This window comes from Chiloscyllium punctatum, chromosome 33, assembly GCF_047496795.1.
Source record: "Chiloscyllium punctatum isolate Juve2018m chromosome 33, sChiPun1.3, whole genome shotgun sequence".
NCBI classification, from domain to species: Eukaryota; Metazoa; Chordata; class Chondrichthyes; order Orectolobiformes; family Hemiscylliidae; genus Chiloscyllium; species Chiloscyllium punctatum.
Genome location: NC_092771.1, coordinates 8,227,478 through 8,247,713, shown reverse-complemented (window position 1 = coordinate 8,247,713; position 20,236 = coordinate 8,227,478). Strand labels below are relative to the sequence as shown.

The 20,236-nt window shown below is 52.1% G+C and overlaps 1 protein-coding gene across 12 annotated transcripts in view; it reads right to left on the bottom strand.

Moving 5' to 3' along the window:
* The window catches only part of LOC140458399 (leucine-rich repeat and immunoglobulin-like domain-containing nogo receptor-interacting protein 1), a 548,017-nt gene that overhangs the window by 139,804 nt on the left and 387,977 nt on the right, over nt 1–20,236 (bottom strand). Inside the window, exon 1 of one of the 12 annotated variants that reach the window (XM_072552896.1) lies at nt 3,698–3,716. The exons of the other annotated variants lie outside the window; for them this stretch is intronic. The gene's annotated coding sequence lies outside the window, so the exon portion shown is untranslated. Of the gene's footprint in view, nt 1–3,697; nt 3,717–20,236 lie in introns of those variants that run through there. 12 annotated transcript variants of the gene reach the window in all.

The following is a 20,236-nucleotide window of genomic DNA, read 5'->3' as shown; positions in this document are numbered from 1 at the left end:
CAGGGTAACAGTCCCAATCAGGGAACTCATATTCTATGAGGTCCACCTGGCTGATCTTGTTACAATTGCTACAAGTTGGGTTCTGACAAACAGTCACTAGACTTGAAACATTAACTTTATTTCTCTCTCTGCAGATGCTGCCAGACCTGCTAAGTTTCTCCAGCACTTTCTGTGTTTACTTCAGATTTCCAGCCTTTGCAGTTCATTGTTTTATCACTAAATCAGATCACCTTCAGATTTTCACAGTGTGTAAGTTGGTTGCCATATGCCCTGTGTTTTGAGGAGGCGATGGTATCATTGTATTGTGACTGGATGAGGAATCCCCCAGTGACCCAGTTATTATTCTGGCAACACAGTTCAAATTTCATTGAGGCAGGTAGTGGCATTTAAATTAAAAACTAAATCTGGAATTAAAAATCTAACGATGACCGTGATGCCAATTTCACTAATGTCCTTCAGGGAAGGAAATCTGCCATCCTCACCTGGTCTAGCCTACATGTAACTCCAGACCCACAGCAATGTGATTGACTCTGAACTGTCCTCGGGAATTGCCTAGCCTGTAACAGTTGTCACAAAATCTCAAAAAAGGAATAAAATTTGTAGGACCACTTGACATTGACCGATGCATTGGAAACAAAATGGCAGAGCCAGCTGTGTCGACCATCACTAACATCCAGGGTCCAGTGCCAACATTGAGAGAGTTATCTCACTGACCAGTCCAGCAACAGTCTGACAGAGTCGCACTCATGGAATGATACATTCCAGACCCAACCATTACCATCCCTGGATATGTCATGTCCCACTGGCAGGACAGACCCAGCAGAGGTGGTGGCACAGTGGGGTACAGTCAGGAGGGAGTTGCTCTAAGATTCCCCAACATTGACTCTGCACTCCATGAAGTCTCATAGCTTCAGGTTAAACACAGGTAAGGAAACCTGCTGCAGATTACCACATACTGCCCTCCCTCAGATGATGAATCAGTACTCCTCCATGTTGAACAACACTTAGAGGAAACACTGAGGGTGGCAAAAGAACAGAAAGTACTCTGGGTGAGTGACTGGGCTGCAATACTTCTGATGGAGCTGGGTGGGTCCTGAAGGACTGGGTCTGCAGCAGGTGGTGAGGGAACCAACAAGAGGGAGAAACATGGTGGAGGACAATTAAACAACTCATTGGAGGAGGAGACTCCGTAAACATCCTCATCAGATCTCCATTTGATTGGAGGTACATCCACTCCCCCCACCAGCTACAATCAGATGTCGTGTACTATCTACAAGATACACTGCAGAAATTTACCAATGATTCTCATACCGCACCTTCCAAACCCACGACCACGTTCATTGAGAAGGACAAGGGCAGCAGGTACATGGGAACAGTGTTCCCTGCAAGTTCCCCTCCGAGCCACTCACCATCCTGACTTGGAAATATGTCGCCGTTCCTTCGGTGTCACTGGGTCAGAAATCCTGGAATTCCCTCCCTAAGGGCATTGTGGGTCAACTCACAGCACATGGACTGCAGCGGTTCAAGAAGGCAGCTCAACCCCCACTTTCTCAAGGGGCAATTAGGGACAGGGCAATAAATGCTGGGGCCCAGCCAGTGACACCCTGGAATAAGTAAAACATTACAATTCCCACTGTTCAAAAATGGACTGGAAAGTGTATGATGGTGATTGAGGGGGGTGCTATGTAAATGCAGGGGTTTTCTTTTGAGTGCAGTGAAGTTTTGTGGTCACGTGGCCTTTGATTTCAGTCAGAGGCCATGAGGGTGAGCTTACTGGAGCCAGAGCCCTGAATCTCTGTCACAGGCAGGAAGGAAGGGGCTTGTTTCCAGGAGACAGACTCTCTGTGATACTGACTTTGAGCAGGAGGTTTTGGAATGATAATCAAAGGTTCCCCTCTGGTGGGAGAAACTGTAAGTACATGTGCAAGTCCTGCTCTCAAGCTCCAAGAGCAATGGGCTTGGGGAACAGGAACAGCAAGTGCTGGAAAATCTCAGCAGGTCCGGCAGCCTGTGAGAGTTCCTCTCTGAATGGTCTGGTGCGCACGAAACACTAACTGTCTCTTGTCGATGTTGCTGAGTTCCTCTGGTAATGTTTATTCCAATTTCCAAGACACTGTATGGGGATTAATGCTGCAAATTCTAAAACATAGATGGATAGGTTTTCCCTGTAAGCTACGGGTTACACTGTCACAGTCACAGAACAAGCCCTTCGGTCCATCAAATCTGTGCTGACCTACCACACTAGGCCCATAGCCTTGAATGTTATGGCATTTCAAGTTCTCAGCCAAGTATGTTTTAAAGGGTTTGAGACTCCAACCCTAATTCCCCTCCAAGGTAGCCCCTTCCAGACCACAACCCCCCCCACCCCGACTCCCTGGATGAAAATAAATTCCTCAAGTCCCCTCGAAACCTCATGCCTCCAGCTGTGGGCAGCACAGTGGGTCAGTGGTTAGAACTGCTGCCTCCCTGGGTTTGATTCCAGTGTTGGGTGACTGGCTGTGTGGGGTTTGCACATTCTCCCACAGACCAAAGGTGTGCAATTCAGGGTGGATTGGCCATGGGGAATGTGGGATTAGAGGGTAGGGATCTGGGTGGGCTCCTCTTCGGAGGGTTGGGGTGGACTCGATGGGCCAAATGGCCTGCGCCTGTGCTGTAGGAATTCTATAATTCTCAGTTTAAACCTGACCTTGTTACTGACCCTTTGCCAAAGGGCTAACAGCTGTTCTCTACCCACCATGTCCACACACCTTATCATCTTCTATGCCTTAGCCTCCCCTTCAACATTCCCTGTTCCACGGAAAACAAGGTGAGCTTATCCAGCCTCGCTTTGTCACTTCATGGCTGCCAGCTTTCTGGTGACACCCTGGAGTGTCCAGGAATGTTTCTAGGAACATAATCCTAAACATTCCATATTGCAGCGAAATCTCTCCAGTTGTCATCTCCTGCAGCTCCTGATACTCCGCGACATGGGGAGATTTGTTGATCAAATCCCTGTGACTGATGCACCCACCAACACGTCACAAAGGGCTCAATGTTTGTATTTCATCAGTACTGGCGTTTGGATCATGCTTCACTTCACCAGGAACCAGGTATCAGTGATTCCCCCGGTAACTCCTCGCATCACAGACACCCCCCCTGTCTGTCTGAGCACAATGACAAGGGGATAGCCATCTCTGCTGGCCCTCCACCTGCATCCAGTCACTCTCAAAGCTTCACCATGGGCTATAACAACAACCCTTGTCCCGATAGCACCTTTCACACAGTGAAGAATCGGAAGGGGTGTCACAGGAAGGAGAATTTCACCCCAATCCTCATTGAGTGACATTAGAGACAGGCAGCCTAAAGTGTCCACAGGAGGTAGACACAGAGACAGAGACAGAGATGGGGAAGGGGAGAGAGAGAGAGAGAGAGAGAAAGAGAGAGAGGTTTGGAGGTTCAGGGAGGGAATTCCAGAACATGGAGCCCTGGCAGCTGAGGTGGTGGTGCAGTCCAAACTGGGAGCACACATGGAACAAGTCAGCAGTGTGAGGGAATACTCCCCTCTTGCCTGATGAGTTCAGCCCCAACAACAGTCAGGAATCCTGACACCATCCAGGACAAATCAGCCTGTTGTATTGGCACTGCATCCACTGTGTCCAGCACCGGTGCTCAGTAACAGCACTGTGTACTATATACAAGATGTACTGCAGAAACTCACCAAGACTCCTAACGGTCTGCGTTATTCAGTGTTATTTTAACAAACTTAGATCATCGATGGGAGGCTTTCAAAATCACTTTCATCGCCTGCACTGCCACAAACCAGTACTTTTGTCTGGATCAGATAATTGATTCACATTGTTTATTCTGGTGAATGGTGTCAGTAGCGTTAACAGCTGCGATTTCACCAACAGTGAGTGGGAGAAGGAATTTACTCAGTCGCCCAGTTTACTGCCACCCCAACAGCTCCAGGGATGACTGTGGGTAGGCCTGGGCTCTACTTCCACACATTGTCAGGCTCCTCAGTTAGCTCCTGCCATGGGGTAGAACAACTCAAACAGCAGGTATTGCCCTGGGGGTGAGCTGCCTTCTTGCCCTGAAGGTGGGGGTGAGCTGCCTTCTTGAACTGCTGCAGTCCATGTGCTGTGGGTTGACCCACTGTGCCCTTAGGGCACTGTGGCCTTGATGGGCTGAATGGCCTTGCTTCCACTCCTATGTCTTATGGTCTAGTTCCAGGCACTTGACCCAGCGACTCTAAAGGAATAGTGAGATACGTCCAAGTCAGGATGGGGAATGGCTTGGAGGGGAACTTGCAGGGGATGGTGTTCCCATGTATCTGCTGCTCTTTGCTCTTCTGTATGGACGTGGTCATGGGTCTGGAGGCTGTTGCTGAAATATGTTGCAGATGAACTTAAAAATATCTGGTTTGCACTGAAGATGCACTGGACAACCCCACAAGTGACTTGATCATTACGTTATCAGAGGTGCAGCTGTTTCAATGTACAACATTGCTGGCTGGGGTATACAAGAGGTCACTGTATGCTAGAACCCTACGCTAATCTTCTAGGCACTTGGGTTCAAACCCCACTACAGCTGATTGTGGAATGTGAATTCAGTAAACTCTGGAATTAAGAAGTGGTAACTACATCAATTGTTGGAAAAACCTATCTGGCTCATTAATGTCCTTCAGGGAAGGAAATCTGCCGTCCTTCCTCAGTCTGGCCTACATGTGACTCCACACCCACAGTGAAGTGGTTGACTCTAACCTGCCATCTGAAATGGCCACACCCCAATAGCAGAATTTTAAAAATACAGTGTGCTCCACCAATGGCTCATTTTACACTGACATAGAATTGTAGAATCCCTTCAGTGTGGAAGCAGGCCATTCGGCCCATCAAGCCCACACTGACCTTCTGAAGAATCTTCCACCCAGGCCCACCCCCACCCTATCCATGTAATTCCCCATCCACCACTTCCTCAGGACGTTCATACCACACATGCACCACTCTCTGTGTAAAAACTGTCTCTTATGTCCTTTTTAAATCTCTCCCCCCATCACCTTAAAAATGTGTCCCCTAATCTTGAAATTCCCCATCCTCAGGAAAAGACATTCACCTCATCTTTACCCCTTATTATTTTAAAATCCTCCATAAGGTCATCTCTCAACCCCCAGTGAACAATGTCCCAGCCCTTCCTTACAGTTCAAGCCTTCCATACCCAGCAGTATCCTGGGGGAAATCTCTTATGATTTCTCCCCACCTTGATAAGATCCTTGCTACAACCAGACACTGTATTTGAGAAGATCCTTGGATAGTGGGGAGAGACCAGAGCAAACCCACACAGACACAGGGAGAATGTACAAAGAGTGTTGCTCGAGGGTGGAATCAAACCCAGGTCCCTGGTGCTGTGAGGCAGCAGTGCTAACCACGAAGCCACCGTGCAACCCTTGTATTATGATGAGAGTTTTGCCATTAACCTTCTAAAGGCAGAGGAAGATGACAGGTCCTGTAGTTACCTCAGCCCGAACCTGCCTGAGCTTGCATGGCTGCTTGTTATTGTCAACACTTACTCCCCTGAAGGAACGAGGCTGCCTTTAGTAAAGAGAGGGTCATCAGCCTCTCTGTCTGACACTGCTTCACCAGCATCTGCACATTCACTGAGAACACTTTGGTGAGAGACTTTGGGGCAAGTTGGTAACCTGTTTCACAGGCAATAAATTAATGAACAGATCTCACTGGAATTTGTTTCAAATCCCTTCTGTGAAAAAGTAAATGACAATAATCACAGGCATGAACCTGGTTAATTAGCTCCACATTTGTTATGAATTTGAAATGAGCAGGTTCTGAGACAGCTTCAGTCCACTCACCTCTCCCCTCCCTCCCCCTCAACTGGGTGACAGTTTCCTATGGAGCATAAGGGGCAGCTTACTCAATCCCAGTCCCTCACTCCCCTTCCTTCACCTTACTCCGCGTTCCCCGTCCCTCACTCCCCTCCCTTCACCTTACTCCGCGTTCCCCGTCCCTCACTCCCCTCCCTTCACCTTACTCCACGTTCCCAGTCCCTCACTCCCCTTCCTTCACCTTACTCCACGTTCCCCGTCCCTCACTCCCCTCCCTTCACCCTACTCCGTGTTCCCAGTCCCTCACTCCCCTCCCTTCACCTTACTCCACGTTCCCCAGTCCCTCACTCCCCTCCCTTCACCTTACTCCGTGTTCCCAGTCCCTCACTCCCCTCCCTTCACCTTACTCCACGTTCCCAGTCCCTCACTCCCCTCCCTTCACCTTACTCCACGTTCCCAGTCCCTCACTCCCCTCCCTTCACCTTACTCCACGTTCCCAGTCCCTCACTCCCCTCCCTTCACCTTACTCCACGTTCCCAGTCCCTCACTCCCCTCCCTTCACCTTACTCCACGTTCCCAGTCCCTCACTCCCCTCCCTTCACCTTACTCCACGTTCCCAGTCCCTCACTCCCCTTCCTTCACCTTACTCCACGTTCCCAGTCCCTCACTCCCCTCCCTTCACCTTACTCCACGTTCCCAGTCCCTCACTCTCCTCCCTTCACCTTACTCCACGTTCCCCGTCCCTCACTCCCCTCCCTTCACCTTACTCCACGTTCCCAGTCCCTCACTCCCCTTCCTTCACCTTACTCCACGTTCCCCGTCCCTCACTCCCCTCCCTTCACCTTACTCCACGTTCCCAGTCCCTCACTCTCCTCCCTTCAACTTACTCCACGTTCCCCGTCCCTCACTCCCCTCCCTTCACCTTACTCCACGTTCCCAGTCCCTCACTCCCCTTCCTTCACCTTACTCCACGTTCCCCGTCCCTCACTCCCCTCCCTTCACCTTACTCCGTGTTCCCAGTCCCTCACTCCCCTCCCTTCACCTTACTCCGTGTTCCCAGTCCCTCACTCCCCTCCCTTCACCTTACTCCACGTTCCCAGTCCCTCACTCCCCTTCCTTCACCTTACTCCACGTTCCCAGTCCCTCACTCTCCTCCCTTCACCTTACTCCACGTTCCCCGTCCCTCACTCCCCTCCCTTCACCTTACTCCACGTTCCCAGTCCCTCACTCCCCTTCCTTCACCTTACTCCACGTTCCCCGTCCCTCACTCCCCTCCCTTCACCCTACTCCACGTTCCCAGTCCCTCACTCCCCTTCCTTCACCTTACTCCACGTTCCCCGTCCCTCACTCCCCTCCCTTCACCTTACTCCACGTTCCCAGTCCCTCACTCTCCTCCCTTCAACTTACTCCACGTTCCCCGTCCCTCACTCCCCTCCCTTCACCTTACTCCACGTTCCCAGTCCCTCACTCCCCTTCCTTCACCTTACTCCACGTTCCCCGTCCCTCACTCCCCTCCCTTCACCTTACTCCGTGTTCCCAGTCCCTCACTCCCCTCCCTTCACCTTACTCCACGTTCCCAGTCCCTCACTCCCCTTCCTTCACCTTACTCCACGTTCCCAGTCCCTCACTCTCCTCCCTTCACCTTACTCCACGTTCCCAGTCCCTCACTCCCCTTCCTTCACCTTACTCCGTGTTCCCAGTCCCTCACTCCCCTTCCTTCACCTTACTCCACGTTCCCAGTCCCTCACTCCCCTTCCTTCACCTTACTCCGTGTTCCCAGTCCCTCACTCCCCTCCCTTCACCTTACTCCACGTTCCCCGTCCCTCACTCCCCTCCCTTCACCCTACTCCGTGTTCCCAGTCCCTCACTCCCCTCCCTTCACCTTACTCCACGTTCCCAGTCCCTCACTCCCCTCCCTTCACCTTACTCCACGTTCCCCATCCCTCACTCCCCTTCCTTCACCTTACTCCACGTTCCCAGTCCCTCACTCCCCTCCCTTCACCTTACTCCACGTTCCCAGTCCCTCACTCCCCTCCCTTCACCCTACTCCGTGTTCCCAGTCCCTCACTCCCCTCCCTTCACCCTACTCCACGTTCCCCGTCCCTCACTCCCCTCCCTTCACCTTACTCCACGTTCCCAGTCCCTCACTCCCCTCCCTTCACCTTACTCCACGTTCCCCGTCCCTCACTCCCCTCCCTTCACCCTACTCCACGTTCCCAGTCCCTCACTCCCCTTCCTTCACCTTACTCCACGTTCCCCGTCCCTCACTCCCCTCCCTTCACCTTACTCCACGTTCCCCGTCCCTCACTCCCCTCCCTTCACCTTACTCCGTGTTCCCAGTCCCTCACTCCCCTCCCTTCACCTTACTCCACGTTCCCAGTCCCTCACTCCCCTCCCTTCACCTTACTCCGTGTTCCCAGTCCCTCACTCTCCTTCCTTCACCTTACTCCACGTTCCCCGTCCCTCACTCCCCTCCCTTCACCTTACTCCACGTTCCCAGTCCCTCACTCCCCTTCCTTCACCTTACTCCACGTTCCCAGTCCCTCACTCCCCTCCCTTCACCCTACTCCACGTTCCCAGTCCCTCACTCCCCTTCCTTCACCTTACTCCACGTTCCCAGTCCCTCACTCCCCTTCCTTCACCTTACTCCACGTTCCCAGTCCCTCACTCCCCTTCCTTCACCTTACTCCACGTTCCCAGTCCCTCACTCCCCTCCCTTCACCCTACTCCACGTTCCCCGTCCCTCACTCCCCTCCCTTCACCTTACTCCACGTTCCCAGTCCCTCACTCCCCTTCCTTCACCTTACTCCACGTTCCCAGTCCCTCACTCCCCTTCCTTCACCTTACTCCACGTTCCCAGTCCCTCACTCCCCTCCCTTCACCTTACTCCACGTTCCCCAGTCCCTCACTCCCCTTCCTTCACCTTACTCCACGTTCCCCAGTCCCTCACTCCCCTCCCTTCACCTTACTCAGCGTTCCCAGTCCCTCACTCCCCTCCCTTCACCTTACTCCACGTTCCCCGTCCCTCACTCCCCTCCCTTCACCTTACTCCACGTTCCCAGTCCCTCACTCCCCTTCCTTCACCTTACTCCACGTTCCCCGTCCCTCACTCCCCTCCCTTCACCTTACTCCACGTTCCCCAGTCCCTCACTCCCCTTCCTTCACCTTACTCAGCGTTCCCAGTCCCTCACTCCCCTTCCTTCACCTTACTCTGTGTTTCCAGTCCCTCACTCCCCTTCCTTCACCTTACTCCACGTTCCCAGTCCCTCACTCCCCTCCCTTCACCTTACTCCACGTTCCCCGTCCCTCACTCCCCTCCCTTCACCTTACTCCACGTTCCCAGTCCCTCACTCCCCTTCCTTCACCTTACTCCACGTTCCCAGTCCCTCACTCCCCTTCCTTCACCTTACTCCACGTTCCCCGTCCCTCACTCCCCTCCCTTCACCTTACTCCACGTTCCCCATCCCTCACTCCCCTCCCTTCACCTTACTCCACGTTCCCCAGTCCCTCACTCCCCTTCCTTCACCTTACTCCACGTTCCCCGTCCCTCACTCCCCTCCCTTCACCTTACTCCACGTCCCCAGTCCCTCACTCCCCTCCCTTCACCTTACTCCACGTTCCCCGTCCCTCACTCCCCTCCCTTCACCTTACTCCACGTTCCCAGTCCCTCACTCCCCTTCCTTCACCTTACTCCACGTTCCCCAGTCCCTCACTCCCCTCCCTTCACCTTACTCAGCGTTCCCAGTCCCTCACTCCCCTCCCTTCACCTTACTCCACGTTCCCCGTCCCTCACTCCCCTCCCTTCACCTTACTCCACGTTCCCAGTCCCTCACTCCCCTTCCTTCACCTTACTCCACGTTCCCAGTCCCTCACTCCCCTTCCTTCACCTTACTCCACGTTCCCAGTCCCTCACTCCCCTTCCTTCACCTTACTCCACGTTCCCAGTCCCTCACTCCCCTCCCTTCACCTTACTCCACGTTCCCAGTCCCTCACTCCCCTTCCTTCACCTTACTCCACGTTCCCAGTCCCTCACTCCCCTCCCTTCACCTTACTCCACGTTCCCAGTCCCTCACTCCCCTTCCTTCACCTTACTCCACGTTCCCAGTCCCTCACTCCCCTCCCTTCACCTTACTCCACGTTCCCAGTCCCTCACTCCCCTTCCTTCACCTTACTCCACGTTCCCAGTCCCTCACTCCCCTTCCTTCACCTTACTCCACGTTCCCAGTCCCTCACTCCCCTCCCTTCACCTTACTCCACGTTCCCAGTCCCTCACTCCCCTTCCTTCACCTTACTCCACGTTCCCAGTCCCTCACTCCCCTTCCTTCACCTTACTCCACGTTCCCAGTCCCTCACTCTCCTCCCTTCACCTTACTCCACGTTCCCAGTCCCTCACTCCCCTTCCTTCACCTTACTCCACGTTCCCAGTCCCTCACTCCCCTCCCTTCACCTTACTCCACGTTCCCAGTCCCTCACTCCCCTTCCTTCACCTTACTCCACGTTCCCCGTCCCTCACTCCCCTCCCTTCACCTTACTCCACGTTCCCAGTCCCTCACTCCCCTCCCTTCACCCTACTCCACGTTCCCAGTCCCTCACTCCCCTCCCTTCACCTTACTCCACGTTTCCAGTCCCTCACTCCCCTCCCTTCACCCTACTCCGTGTTCCCAGTCCCTCACTCCCCTCCCTTCACCTTACTCAGCGTTCCCAGTCCCTCACTCCCCTTCCTTCACCTTACTCCACGTTCCCAGTCCCTCACTCCCCTCCCTTCACCTTACTCCGTGTTCCCAGTCCCTCACTCCCCTCCCTTCACCTTACTCAGCGTTCCCAGTCCCTCACTCCCCTCCCTTCACCCTACTCCGTGTTCCCAGTCCCTCACTCCGCTCTCTTCACCTTACTCAGCGTTCCCAGTCCCTCACTCCCCTCCCTTCACCTTACTCCGCGTTCCCAGTCCCTCACTCCCCTCCCTTCACCTTACTCAGCGTTCCCAGTCCCTCACTCCCCTTCCTTCACCTTACTCCACGTTCCCAGTCCCTCACTCCCCTCCCTTCACCTTACTCCGTGTTCCCAGTCCCTCACTCCCCTCCCTTCACCTTACTCAGCGTTCCCAGTCCCTCACTCCCCTCCCTTCACCCTACTCCGTGTTCCCAGTCCCTCACTCCCCTCCCTTCACCTTACTCAGCGTTCCCAGTCCCTCACTCCCCTCCCTTCACCTTACTCCACGTTCCCAGTCCCTCACTCCCCTCCCTTCACCTTACTCCACGTTCCCAGTCCCTCACTCCCCTTCCTTCACCTTACTCCGCGTTCCCAGTCCCTCACTCCCCTCCCTTCACCTTACTCCGCGTTCCCCGTCCCTCACTCCCCTCCCTTCACCTTACTCCACGTTCCCAGTCCCTCACTCCCCTCCCTTCACCCTACTCCGTGTTCCCAGTCCCTCACTCTCCTTCCTTCACCTTACTCCGCGTTCCCCGTCCCTCACTCCCCTCCCTTCACCTTACTCCACGTTCCCAGTCCCTCACTCCCCTCCCTTCACCCTACTCCGTGTTCCCAGTCCCTCACTCCCCTCCCTTCACCTTACTCCGCGTTCCCCGTCCCTCACTCCCCTCCCTTCACCTTACTCCGCGTTCCCCGTCCCTCACTCCCCTCCCTTCACCTTACTCCGCGTTCCCCGTCCCTCACTCCCCTCCCTTCACCTTACTCCACGTTCCCCGTCCCTCACTCCCCTCCCTTCACCTTACTCCACGTTCCCAGTCCCTCACTCCCCTCCCTTCACCCTACTCCGTGTTCCCAGTCCCTCACTCTCCTTCCTTCACCTTACTCCACGTTCCCCATCCCTCACTCCCCTCCCTTCACCTTACTCCACGTTCCCAGTCCCTCACTCCCCTTCCTTCACCTTACTCCACGTTCCCCGTCCCTCACTCCCCTCCCTTCACCTTACTCCACGTTCCCAGTCCCTCACTCCCCTTCCTTCACCTTACTCCACGTTCCCCGTCCCTCACTCCCCTCCCTACCTGAACACCATAGCCACTTATGGCCAACCCTTGGCTGCACACTGCAACAACACCAGCCCCCACCACCTGCCCCCCCCCCCCCCCCCACCCCCACCCCCCAGCACTGAGGGCTGTGTTCTCACACTCACGCTCACTCAAGCTCAATCACACTTTCACACACACACACCCACACACTCACTCACTCTCACGCACACACACTCGCTCATTCTCAGACACACATTCACTCACACACGCACACACACTCTCACTCACATACACACGTACTCAAACATACACACACTCACACACATTCACTCACACTCACTCACACACACATTCTCACACACAGTCACTGTCACACACTCACTCTTACACCCACACTCACTCACACTCACACACTCACTATCACATATTCACTGACACACATGCACCCAGACACTCACTCTCGCACATTCACTCACACACACTCTCAGACACACATTCACTCACACATTCTCATATTCACTCACACACTCACCCTCACACGCACATTCACTCACACACACGCACTCACACACTCACTCTCAAACACGCATTCACTCACACTCACACTCACACACCCACTCTCACACACACATTTACTCACACACGCACTCACACATTCACTCACACACACTTGCGCACACTCACACACACTCTCACACACCCTAACTCTCACACACACACACTGACACACTCATTCACACATACACACACACACACACTCACTCTATATGCACATTCACTCACACACTCACTCTCAGAAACACATTCACTCACACACCCACTCTCAAGCACACATTCACTCACACATACATACACACCCACTCTCACACACACATTCACACACCCACTCTCAAACACACATTCACTTACACACACACTCACACACCCACTCTCACACACACATTCACTTACACAAGCACTCACACACATTCACACACACACACAAATTCACACTCACACACACATTCACACACACATTCTCAAGCACACACACACTCACACATACATTCACTATACACACTCTCACACACCCTAACTTTCACACACTCACTCACACACACTCACTGACACACACATATGCGCACGTGCGCGCACACACACACGCACTCACTCTCAGACACACATTCAGTCACACACACATGCACACAGACACACACACTCTCACTCAAACACTCACACATGCATGCACTCAAACACACACACTCTTACACTTGCACTCACACTCACACTCACTCTCACACACACATTCACATGCACACATGCACTCACTCTCATACACAACTCACTCACACACATGTATGCATGCGCACACACACAGACTCACACACACATTCACTCACCCATACACATACTCACTTACTCTCACACACATACACACATTCACTCATACACACACTCACACACACTCACTCATACACCCATGCTCACTCACACACTGACGCGCACTCACGCACATATTCACACATTCACTCAATCACACTCACTCACAAACACACTCATGCTCACGTACAAACACACTCATTGACACACACCCACATGCATAGACACACACCACCACACCTACACATACATGCACTCACAGTCACACTTACACAGTCCTACAGCCCCACAAAGCATACCGAGATGTGCACTCACACACCCACATACAAACACAGACACATCCCCATACTCACTCACACGCCTGCCTGTGTGAACACGAGCACACTTGTGCCCCAGTGTCTCTCTCACATGCCTACCCTCTCAGGATGTCTGGAAGTCCTTGCCTGCCAGGGATCGAAGGGTTGGCACTACCAGTTGATGGGAAGCATAGCACTCAGTTTGTGCACAGTAAGATTCCAGAATCAGCATTGTCCTAATGCCGGGCCTGGTCTTGCTCTCTGTTATTTCATGGGGCAGTCCTGAACGGTCCTTGAGAAAATGGTGGTGGGTCCTTTTCTGATGTTGATTGGGGGTTAACTCTTGTCCAGGAGTCCAGCGAGAACCTCCGGTGTGCTGCTTTGGAAGGTGTTTTATGGAATTCCTCACAAAGGGAGCTCAGGAGCCTGGGGTAGCCTGTCTCACGCTGGTTACAGGACAGGGATCCGAATGAAGCACGAGACAGGGTCTGTATAATCAGGGCTGACACTCACTACAACCACCTGGTGAAGGAGCGGCGCTCTGAAAGCTAGTGCTTCCAAATAAACCCGGTGGATGGTAACCTGGTGTTGTGTGATTTTTGAACTCGTTACTTGAACAGAGTCCCAGGGTAAATCCTGGGATCTTGCTCAACTGTTCAGCTCATTAGTCGATCAGATGGTGCAGAGATGGAGTTTTAATCTTTGAAGCAATTTGAATTTGCTGAAATAGTTTGGGGTTATTTCTTCTCCAGTGAAGGGGACTCCGTAGGGGAGTGAGTGTGAGACGGGACCTTGGTCCAACTGTTTCTTGCTTGTCACCAATCAGAGAGAGTGAACCTTTTCCCTGGGACACTGAGAGAAATTACCAGAGTAACAGATCCAGTTATTGCACTGGCTTCCCGTCGGCTCATTACCCAGTCATTCAACCTCTGCACCAATCACATCCATTCCCGAAACCCTCAGGCCCTTGCTACATTCATTAGACTCCCATTACTGAAACAGCTCAATCTGCTCCTGACCAGACGGCGATTACATCTACAATTTGGCACACACACTCGAGTTGTTAACTCATGTTTGCTACAGTGCAGTGTTTGCAGCTCAGACTGATCCACGGGCCTTCTCAAACAGGGGCCAGCGATGGAGAGCGACTGTGGGCATCGAACTGACCCCAGCTTGGATCAGAGTGAGTGGGGAGTTGGGGGGGGAGGCACTGTCCCTGCATCAGGGCCCTGCACAGACTCACATCCAACTCCACACTCCAGCTCAAACACATTTAACAAACACCAGACTTATCGATACACACTCACACACACACACACACACTTACACACTCACACACTCACATTCACACACATTCACTGATACACACAGACACATGCACACTCACACTCACACACACTCTCAAACACACGCTCACGCTCTCAAACACACACACACTCAAACACATACACACATATACCCTCTCTCTCACACACACATGCTCTCACACATACTCTCTCTCTCACACACACGCCTCTCACACACACACACTCTCTCAGACACGTACACAAACTCTTACACACACCTTCTGACACACGCACTCTCTCTCACACACACTCTCTCACACAGATATGCACACCCACTCACACTCTTAAACACACACGCTCTCAAACACACATGCAAAAACTCACATACTTACACATACACTCTCCAAACACACAGATCCACACATTCTCAAACACCCACAAACTCACACACTCTCTCTCAAACACACAAACACACACACTCAAACACACACTCTCTCAAACACACACACACTCACACGCTCACTCACACACACACTCTCTTCTCCCACACAAACTCACACACACATATGCACTCAAACACACACACACACGCTCTAACACACACACACATACCCACTCAAACACACACACTCTCTTGTTCACACACATACTCACACACTCTCAAACACACAAACACACTCACACACACTCTCTCAAACACACACACACTCACTCACACACACTCCCTTCTCCCACACAAACTCACACACGCACATACACACTCAAACACACACAGTCTCTTGTTCACACACATACTCATATACTCTCAAACACACAAACACACACACACACTCTCTCAAACACACACACACACACTCTCTCGTACACACATCCACACACACACTCCTTCTCTTTCTCTCTCTCTCCCCCTCACACACACACACTGGCACTCTCTCACACACACACAAATGCATTCACTCTCTCAAACACACGCGCATGCACAGACACTCTCTGTTACACACACATACAAACACTTACACTCACACACACTCCCACACACACAGAAACTGTCTCACATGTGCACACACTCTCTCACACAGACACTCCCACATACACACACACTCTCACACACACACAAACACAAACTCATACACTCACAAACTCACACACTCTCTCTCACTCATATGCACACACTACACTCGCACAAACATGCATTCACAAACACACACTAACAGTCTCTCTCTCACACACACATACACTCTCACATACACACACACTCTCCCTTACACATTTGCACTCTCTCATGCACACACTCTCTCACACACTCACACACTCTCACACTCACTTTCTCTCACACACACACTCCCATACACACATAAACACACTCAATCTCAAACACACTCTCAAATGCACACACCCAAGAGCACACACTCACATACACACGCTCTCAAACACACACACTCTCAAACACACACATACAAACATACACACATACGCACTCAAACACACACTCTCTCTTGCTCACACACACATACTCACATTCTCAAACACACAAACACACTTTCTCAAACACATGCACTAAAACACACACACTCTCAAACACACACACAAACACATTCACTCTCAAGCAAACATACACTCTCAAACGCACACACCCATGAGCACACACACAAATACACACACTTGCATACTCACACTCTCAAACACACAAACATGCTCACATACACACTGTCACAAATACACGCACGCACACACACACACTCTCAAACACACACTCACACTGACATACACACACTCTCAAATACACACTCTCTCTCACTCATATACACACACTCACACTTGCACAAATGCACAAGCACGCACTCACTTACACACACCTCTCTCACAACACGCTCTCACTTATGCAAACACACACTCTCTCTCTCACACACACAAATGCAGTTTGTCTCACACACATACACAGACACGCCCACTCTCTCTCTCTCTGTCTCTCTCTCACACACACACCCACACATACACACACACATACATGCAATCTCACTGGGAATGTTTGATGGGGACAGCGTAGAGAGCGCTTTACTCTGTATCTAACCCCATGCTGTCCCAGTCCTGGGAGTGTTTGATGGGGGATGGCGTAGAGGGAGTCTCACTCTGTGCTATCCCTGTCATAGAGTCATACAGCATGGAAACACATCCATGTTAACCAGCTTAACCAAACTAATCTAGTCACATTTGCTGCGTTTGGCCCATATCCCTCTAAATCCTTTCTGTTCCTGTACCTCTCCAAATGCCTTTTGAATGTTTCCTGTACCTACATCGACACTTCCTCCAGCAACTCATTCACACACACACACACACACACACACTACCCTCTGCATGAAAAAGTTGCTCGGTAGGTCCCTTTTATATCTTTCCCCTCTCACCCTAAACCTATGCCCTCTAGTTCTGGACTCCCCCACCCCAGGGAAAAGACATTGTCTATTTATCTTATCCGTGCCCCTCATGATTTTGTAAACCTCTGGGTCCTCCCTCAGCCTTCGACGCTCCAGGGAAAACAGCCCCAGCCTGTTTCACCTTTTCCTTTATTCATTTTTGTGGGACATGTGCATCACTGGCTGGGCCCAGCATTTATTGCCCCATCCCTAGTTGCCCCCCTTCTTGAACCGCTGCAGTCCATGTGCTGTGCGTTGACCCAAAATGTCCCTGAGGGAGGATCCAGCGACACTGAAGGAACAGCGATATATTTCCAAGTCAGGATGGTGAAGGGCTTGGAGGGGAACTTGCAGAGGGTGGTGTTCCCATGTATCTGCTGCCCTTGTCCTTCTAGATGGAAGTGGTTGTGATTTGGAAGGTGCTGTCTGAGGATCTTTGGTGAATTTCCTCAGTGCATCTTGTAGATGGTACACACTGCTGCTACTGAGCGTCGGTGGTGGAGAGAGTGTATATTTATGGATGTGGTGTCAATCAAGTGGCTGCTTTCTCCTGGATGGTGTCAAGCTTCATGAGTGTTGTTAGAACTGCCCCCATCCAGGCAAGTGGGAAGTATTCTATCCCATTCCTGACTTGTTCCTTGGAGATGGTGGGACAAGCTAAGGAGAGGCAGGAGGGGAGTTACTCGCTGCAGGATTCCCAGCCTCTGACCTGCTCTTGCAGCCACTGTGTTTATGGGGAGTTCAGTTGAGTTTCTGGTCAATGATAGCCCCCAGGATGTTGATAGTGGGGGATTCAGTGATGGTAACACCATTGAATGTTAAGGGCGATGGTTAGGCTGTCTCTATTTTATGGAGGACACCCCCTCTTCCTCCCCCTCCCATTTTCTCCTGCCCCCTCCCCAGTCCCCGACCCCTCCCCCACCCCTTCACTCTCTGCCCATCCCCTTCCCCATCCCTCTGCTCCCTCCCCTGACCTTTCCCCATTCCCCACTCCTTCCCCCCGACCCTTCCCCCTTCCACCTTCCCCTTCCCTTGTCCCCTTCCCCTTTCTGCTTCCACCTTCCCTCTTCCCCCTTCCACCTTCCCTCTGCTCCCTCCCCCGACCCTTCCCCATTCCCCACTCCTTCCCCCTTCTCCCTGTCCCCTTCCCCTTTCCCTCTGCTCCCTCCCCCTGACCCTTCCCCAACCCCCACTCCTTTTCCCTTCCCCCGTCCCCTTTCCCCTTCCACCTTCCCACTGCTCCCTCCCCCTGACCCTTCCCCAACCCCCACTCCTTTTCCCTTCCCCCGTCCCCTTTCCCCTTCCACCTTCCCACTGCTCCCTCCCCCTGACCCTTCCCCAACCCCCACTCCTTTTCCCTTCCCCCGTCCCCTTCCCCCTTCCACCTTCCCTCTGCTCCCTCCCCCTGATCCTCCCCATCCCCCACTCCTTCCCCCTTCCCCCTGTCCCATTCCCCTTCCTTCTGCCCCCTGCCCTCTGCCCTCTGCCCATGAGCAGGATTCCAGGCAGGGGCCTCACTTTATTCTCTAGACTTTTCATTGCTTCATGCCTTACTGTCAATTCTCATTAAATCACTGAGCTCCCACTTTCCCTCTCTCTCTCTCTCTGATCCTTGCTGATTGATTCTTGCTCCTGGACACACTCTCTAACTGTGAAGGAGAAGATTTTCATTCAGAGCACGGTGTTAATTTGTTCGTGTAATACCGACCCACATGATATAAAGGAGTAGATGTGTTTTCTCTGATAACTGGTGGGATCTGTGAGTAATCTCTCTCTGTGTGTACTCCAACCTCCTGCGACCTTCCTCCCTCAGTCTGGGCCCGAGCTGGAGGGTGTGGTCATCAATAAGGTACTCAAATGGAGTCACCCAGGACAGCAGCAAACTCATTCACTCCACGCTCACTGCCTGATCGTTTAGTTGGGATTGGTTAGGAGCTCATTTATTCCAGAATTAGAGTTTATCTGATGGCTCTCCCAAATCAGTTTGCTCAGGATGCCCCATGCCCTGAAGGTGGGACAATGCTCTTGCCCCAAACTGTCCCCTTGACTCTCTGCCAGCTGCTTTCTCAATATGGTCACTGGGCCAGAATCTACAGTTATTCCACATCCCTCTCACAACATCATCATCGATTGGTTCCAGCATGGAAAGAGGCCATCCAGCCCATCACTACCGATGCTGACCCTCTGTAAGTGCCAACTCACCCTGTGTCACTCCCAGTGAGGCTGGCTGTGCAGTGAGTGTATTTGTCATCAGAGAGCCTGCACTGCATTCTGAAGAGATCAGTCTTTAGGCTCCTGTTCGTTTCACTGTGCGGCCGGTTACTGTGTGCAGTTATCTCTCACACCTTCACTGCTCTATTGCAATTCACCCAGGCCCCTTCAACACTAGCACTGTATGCACCATTGCCAGGCACAGTACAGCAATTCATCAAGGTCCCTCTAAACCCACGAGCACTACCATCTAGAAGGACAAGAGCAGCTGATATATGGGAACAGCACCCCCTGCAAGTTCCCCTCCAAGACACTTATATATCACTGTTCCTTCACAATCCTGGAATTCCCTCCCTAAGGGCATTGTGGGTCTATCCACATGGACTGCAGCGGTCCAAGAAGGCAGCTTACCCCCACCTTCTCAAGGGGCAACTAGGGACAGGTAATAAATGCTGGGCCCAGCCAGTGATGCCCATGCCCCATGAATGAACTGGAAGGAAACAATGAGTAAGAATTTTAAAAGAATGCTAAGTGGATCCTCAATACCGTGTGTCACCTGGAAATTACTGAAGGCACATTCTGATTATTAGGATCCATATTCATTTTGTATTTAAATCAGGAGGCAGTATTACTCTTGTAGATAGTTCTGACACTTTCAGAGTTATGAAGACACACTGCTGGAGATGATAGGATTTACACCTGGTTCGGGCATTACCACTGTCTCGAAAGAGAACCCTCATAAAGAAACTGCCCAGTTATTTCTAACCCACCATTAAACAAACTAATAAAAACAAAACCATTCCGAGTGGATCTCCCAGCTCCTGACTCCGTTGTGGGAATCAGCAGGTAGTGTTAACTAAACATCATCTTTCACACCGTGGTGTATCTG